Here is a 7,191-nt window from a genome sequence, read left to right as displayed (position 1 = left end):
TTTTGGATGGCTTCAGTGTGATCTTTACATCTTCTTTTCCAATTTTGGTGAGCCCGAACTATCTTTTATTATAGCTCAATGTAATCTGATCAGCAAAAATATCATTTGCTGGAGGGGCCCCATTTGGTGGGAAGAATACTCAGTCTTTATGTGTTACATGTCAAATGCGTTACTGTCTTATGAAATCCTGCTGGAGGGAAATAATTTTTCACATTGGAATCAAACTTTGGTCACAACATGACAAAAGGATGGACTTGGTGGTGCATTTTGCCAGCATGAGAACACGTTCTCTGTGGCTCTGCCTTAGTTGCTACCATGTTAATTTTTAAAAAATGTTCTTTTAAAAAAATTTTTTTTTAGTTGTCAATGGACCTTTATTTATTTATTTTTTTTAATGTGGTGCTGAGAATTGAACCCAGTGCCTTGTACACGCTAGGCAAGCACTTTACCACTGAACCACAAATCCAACCCCATGATAATTTTTTTTTGGTGGGGGGTCGATACTAGGGATTGAACTCAGGAGTATTCGACCACTGAGCCACACCTCCAGCTCTATTTTTTGTTTTATTTAGAGACAGGGTCTCACTGAGTTGTTTAGCACCTCACTTTTTGCTGAGGCTGGCTTTGAATTTGCAATCCTCTTGTCTCAGCCTCCCAAGCCACTGAGATTACAGGCATGAACCACCCCCCCACCATTGTAAACGGACACAATATCTTTATTTTTTTATTATTATTATTTTTAATGTGGTGCTAAGGATAAAACCCAGTGCCTCACATGTGCAAGGCAAGCGCTTTACTGCTGAGCCACAATCCCAGCCCCCTCATGTTAATATTTTTTAATTTAGCTATTTCCCTTTTTTTTTTTTTTCATAGATAGGGTCTGGCTACTGCTCAGGTTGGCCTCTAATTGGGCTCACACCTCAGCCTCCTGAGTAGCTGGGACTAAAGGCGTGTGTCACTATGCTCACCCATTTTATTCCACTAAAAAAGAGTTGTTATTAATCATCTACCAAGCACAGACACTTTTAAATGTGTTCTCATTTAATTTCTCCTATCCTAAAGAGATTATTATCCCCATTTTTTAGATGAGGAAATCAAGACTCAGAGTTGAGTAACTTGTGAGTTCTCAGAAGTAGTAAATAATCAAGTGGAATCCAACTCCACTTCTGATGTCAAGGCCAGAGTCTTAGCTCTATTTCTGCTAGCTCTCTACTTTGGTTAGGCTGCCTTGGTATCCTGAAGTATAAAATGGGACATCAGTAGTGCCTGCCAGAGAGGACTCATGAGTAAAACACTGTGCCCGGCTTGGAGCAAACGCCCCGGGAGTGTTGGATATTACCAAGAGAATCATTGTCATTCTGCAACTCCCTTCTTGGGCTGCCTTTTTGGGGGTTGTGGATTGAAAGGAAAGAAGAGACATTGAATAAAAATTCTCCATCCTGTCCAGATAACCAGCCAACACAGGCATGAGTTTGTGAAGTTATACTGAGAACAAGTAGCTGTGACATCGATGGGACTGAAGCAGAACTGAGCACTGTCCTTGATTAAGTGCTAAGTTCCACAGAAAAATCTGGCATAGGAGACAACAGACTTCCGAACCACTTCTCAGATGGTCCTCCACGGCATGTCTATAAATGCATCAGAACCTCCTGGTTTTCAACAAATGATAGGAGCTGGCACTGAAGAGTTTTTAGAATGACAAAATACCCCAGGCTTTCCAGTTCAATTATTTTCAATTTAATGCATCAGACATGAATTGAGCACTAATTCAGTGTGTGGAGTAATGCAAAGACAGAGAAGGCACAACTATTGTCCTCTAGCAGCTTAATCTCCTGGGGGGGCCACACAGACACCACAGTAACCATTCAAGATGCAATATGATATGTTAGCCTGAGGTGAAGGTAAATGTTCAGAGGTCGGAGAGGGGAGAGCAATCCCTCTGAGCTGCGTGAATTCAAGCAAGGCTTTGTGGAGCTAGCGACACTTGCACTGGGTTTATAAGGATGCCTAGTACTTCCATATTTGGAAAAAGCCTGGAAAACACAGGCAGGGAGAAGCATTTCAAATGGAGACAATGACATGGACAAAGGTTGATGAAGAATATTTGCAAAGGCCTGCTTGAGGTTTAGGTTTAATTCTAATTGATGACAGAGAAGAGGATTCTTCTTTAGAGGGGACCTCTTTGAGTCTGGATCACAAAAATAAACCCATTCTGCTTATTAGTATTGTAAAGCACTGGTATGCAAACAAGCTTGTTAATATGTCCTGTCCAGATAGGAGTGTAGTCAACACAACACTATCTGCTTTTTTTTTTTTCCTTTCTTTTTTGCAGTACCAGGGATAGAACTCAAGGCCCTGTGCATGCTAGATAAAAGGCTCTACCACTGAGCTACACTCCCATCCCCAGTCTGTCTGCTTTTAAAAAAAAGAAAAAAAAATTTTTTAGTCGTAGTTGGACACGATACCTTTATTTTATTTATGTATTTTTATGTGGTGCTGAGGATTGAACCCAGGGCCTCACATATGCTAGGCGAGTGCTCTACCGCTAAGCCACAACCCCAGCCCCAGTCTGTCTGCTTTTGAAGGGAAGATTTCCTTCTACTTTGCTCTTTCTCTGAGGGTGATACCTTTTGTGGTACTTGCCTTAACATGGGGACTCGCAGCCTATGCTCCATTCGGACACCAAGATATTGCCTCCTATGCCTGGCAGGAGGCCTAGGAAATGAAAGCTCTGACTACCAGGAATTGGCAGCCTCACCCAGAGTGGCTGATGATTTTAGCACTTGTCTACCTCCCTGGAGCTGGGCTCACAATTCATTCCTGGCCACAGAATATTTTCTTTTATTTATGGTAAACTCACCCATCAATTCTAAAAGGTTGATTATGATATTTTCTCCAGCATTTCTAGATTTGTATTGAGGGATCCAGAGTACCTAATCTGCCCAACACCTTAGCTCAGTGGAGTTACCAGCAGTTTCAATGAGAAGCACATGTGGGTCCCCCATTCCCTGAGGCCTTGCATGCTGATGAACACCAGTCTGTCATTTTGAAGCCAGAGGATATGTGGGTAGGTTTAAGATTCTTGTGTTTCAGTTCTCTGCCTCAGATTTATGAACATTGCTAGACTATTTTTTGGCAGGAGATGCCTGAGGTCGGCCTAATTTACTTCTCCTGGCACTTGTATCACTTTTATTCTGCCAGGAAACCTGACAGATTCTTTTTACTTGACGTTCAGTAACTCTACCAAGAGAGACTGCAGTGTTGACTTTCCAGGAACACAATATCCTCTTTTAAGCGGGGTGTGGTGTTGTGCACCTATAGACCCAGTTACTTAGGAGGCGAAAGATCGCTTGAGCCCAGAAGTTTAAGGCCCACCTGGAAGACAGCGAGACCCTGTCTCAAATCCAAACAGAAACAAAACAGCAAAATCTTCTCTGGAGCTCAAGATTTATTGTTATATATATTTTTAACTTCAGGGATGTCTTCTTCTGTTGCCTTGAATCTTTCCTGTTGCATTTGTCCTATTCTCTTACTTAGCACCTATAATCATAGATATGTTGTATTTCCCTCTCTTTCATAAATATCATCTCTCTATGGCCATTTTTTTCCATCTTTGTTATTTTCTATTTCATGTTGTGATTTTTTTTTGCCAGCTGTTCCCTCTAATCCTGATTTTTTTTTAAAGTTGGATTTGATTGTGCCAGATGGTGTTGGTTCTTATCCATTCCTACACTTCCATTCTCTTTTCTGTATTCCAGGAAGCAGGAAGTCCAAAAACTGCATTTCCAGGCTCCCCTGGTAGCTACTTTCTGGTTAAATTCTGCCATTGGGGAGCAATGATGAGATATTAGGAGGTGGCTGGATGGGTGAAGCCATCATCCCACTTCTGGCTGTGAGGACAGGTGACTATGCACTGTAGGTAGTAGCTTTGGTTTCACCAGCATGGTGGCAGGTGACTTCTAGCACCTTGCCAGAAGCAGCAAGGTGCCTCCACGGGCCCACAGTACACATGGTTCCTGGGTTTCAGCTCTGGGTCACATGCAGTCTGTTTTTCCAGCCTCTTCAATACTTGGACACCAAGTCCCCTTACGTGTCTCTCTCTGCTTGAAACATCTGGACAGAGTTCAGTCTTTCTAATTGAACTCGGAGGGTCACAAATGCCATCGTCATCATCATGCCTTCATTGCTTGTAAGATTCACCTCTGAAAAAGTTTTTTTCTCTTTTATTTCCTTTCTTCACTCTGCAGGCTCATGTTTCACCTTCTGTGTCATCATTTTTTTCCCTTTAAATCCTTGTATCTCTTCTTCGAGCTCTTTTTGAGATTACCATGTGTAATTTCTTTTACAACACGTTTTGTATCTTATTTTCCTGGGGCTTTTTCCCCCCCTCATCCTTTGTTTTACGGTTTCTTACCATAGGCTCTTACGGTATAGTGGTTCTCAAACTTTGGCTACATCAAAATCACCTGGAGGGCTGTTGAAACACAGAGTCTTGGGTCACACCCCAGAGTTTCTGATTCAATAGAGCTGGGGGTGGACTGGAAATCTGCATTTCTGACAAGCTCTCAGAATAGGTGGCTGCTGCTGTTCCAGGAACCACCCTTTAAGAAGCAAGGCTGCAGTGGATGGTGCTGGTACTCTGCCCAGATGCCCTTTACGAAGCCAGTGTACTCATCTGCCAACTGCTGTGAGCTCTGGCTGCTAATGGCTCACAGATGTTCCTGTTCCTGAGAAGTGTCCTCCAATGACAGGAGCTAGTTTACCCAGAAATACCTGAGAGATTACATCTTCCATCTGAACATGATTCACAGCCAGTTACTGATGGACAGTTACTGATGGACAAATGCCCGGACCCTTGCCTCAAGGTGCAGTAGTATGTGCACGTGGCTCTGTGCCACTCCCACTTCAGAGTGCCCTGTGGGATCAGGCTTTGGCTGAAGCCATATCTTCGGTTAGCTTTCTCCTTCGCTCTCTCCTGCTTCCCACACGTCCCCAGAGGTTTCTCCAGAGAGCGTCCCCAATAAATCTAACTCAAACTCTGTTTCTAGAACACCTGACCTAAACTACTGAGTCTTTTCTGGTTATTAGTTTTCTTTAATGGAGTTTATTATTTGCTAAACCACAGTGTGGGTAGGATAGGGAGTCAGCAGGGCAATCTGCAACTTTAGTTATTCTAAATACCCTCCTAGTAAGTTCCTTTACAATGTGGCTCACCGAGATCCCTTTCAGTGACATCCTCTGCTTTGGCTGCCATCTCATTTTCTGAGATGAGCTGAGTTGTGCCCCTACACTTCTCAAATTCATATGCTGAAGCCCTAACTTACTCTGATAGGACTGTATTTGGAGATAGTGCCTATAGAGAGGAAATTAAAAGTAAATAGGTCATAGGGGAGGGGCCCTTATATGATAGAAATAGTATCCTTAAAAAAAGGTGCAATGGCACACACCTGTAATCCCAGCAACTCGGGAGCCTGAGGCAGGAGGATTGTGAGTTCAGAGCCAACTTCAGCAACTAAGTGAGATTCTGTCTCAAAATAAAACATAAAAAGGCTCAGTGGTTAAGTACCCCTGGGATCAATCACTGGTACAAAAAAAAAAAGAGGAAGAGACAATGAAGAACAGTTCACTTTGTTGCTGCACACACCTGAGAAAGAGGTCATGTGAGCACACAGTGAGATGGTGGCCACCTACAAGGCAGGAAGGGAGGTCAGAAATTGACCATGCTAGCACCCTGACCTCAGACTTCCAGACTCCATAACTGTGTTCCCATCAGCATTTGTTGTTTAAGCCACCAGTGCATGGTACTTGGTAATGGCAGCCCAAGCTGTGCTCTACTTCCAGCAATCTCTTTACTGTGTCTTGCCTGGATTCTTCTTTGTCTCCATCTTCCCTCCCATTCTGTGTTATTAATGTGGGCCTCCACAGGGACATTCTCCATCCTCTTGAAGCCACCTGTAGCCCTCTTCAATCTAATCAAGGGATTGCTGGGTAAGCCTTTAATAACTGTGACATGTTCAGTTAAGTCTCCAGCTCTGGAAGAGCATATGTCAGTTCTTAATTCCTCCACTAAAATCTTGATTTCATAGTACTTAACAACTACAGGCATGTGTCCTAGTTGAAAGGGGATCCCTTTATTGCACTATCTTTAACCAGAAATATACATTCTATATTTACATATGACTAATATCTCATAAAGTATGAGATACTTTCTAACATATAGATACATAGTAGTTTCTAGTTTTCTTTTTTGCGGGGATACCAGGGATTAAACTCAGGGGTACTTGACCACTGAGCCACATCTCTAGCCCTATTTTTTTGTATTTTATTTAGAGACAGGGTCTCAATGAGTTGCTTAGCATCTCGCTTTTTGCTGAGGCTGGATTTGAACTGGTGATCCTCATGAACTGCTGGGACTATAGGTGTGTGCAAATATATTCGACTTAGTTTTCTTTTTTTTTATATATTTTTTTAGTTGTCAATGGACCTTTATTTTATTTGCTTATATGTGATGCTGAGAATCAAACTCAGTGCCTCACACATGCTAGACAAGTGCTCTACCACTGAGCCACAACCCCAGCCCTCGACTTAGTTTTCTTATCTGATAAACAGGACTGCTATAAATTTTTGTCCATTCATTTGCTGTCTGATTATTTCATTAGAATGTATTTTTAGAAGTGGAATATGTGTCAAAGTATATATATATACTTTGACACACATTCCACTTATATATATTCCATATATATGTATGTGTGTGTTTGTGTGTGTGTGTATATCTATATATATATATGTGTGTGTGTGTATGTATTTTGATGCATTTTGGAAGGCTTGCTATCAGGGTCAAGTTACCAAGGAACATCACCTGGAGGGAGAAGCCCATGAAAGGTGTCTCCCAGAGAGGGGAATTCATGAGATAGGACCTGTGTTTTAGTCAGCTTTTGAATCACTGTGACCAAAATACCTGACGAGAACAACTTAGAGAAGGCAAAGTTCTCTTGCGGCTCACCTTAAGTTTCAGAAGTCTCAGTCCATAGACAGCTGACTCCATTGCTCTGGGCCTGAGGTGAGGCAGCCCATTGTAGTAGAAGGGCCAGTGGAGGAAAGCTGCTCATCTCAGGGTGGGGTCAGGAAGAAGAGGCCACAGAAAAGATGTCCTTTTCCAGAGCACACTTACAGTGACCCACCTCCACCTGC

This window comes from Marmota marmota, unplaced genomic scaffold, assembly GCF_001458135.2.
Source record: "Marmota marmota marmota unplaced genomic scaffold, marMar, whole genome shotgun sequence".
Taxonomy (NCBI): domain Eukaryota; kingdom Metazoa; phylum Chordata; class Mammalia; order Rodentia; family Sciuridae; genus Marmota; species Marmota marmota.
Note: the sequence above shows the minus strand (reverse complement) of the source record.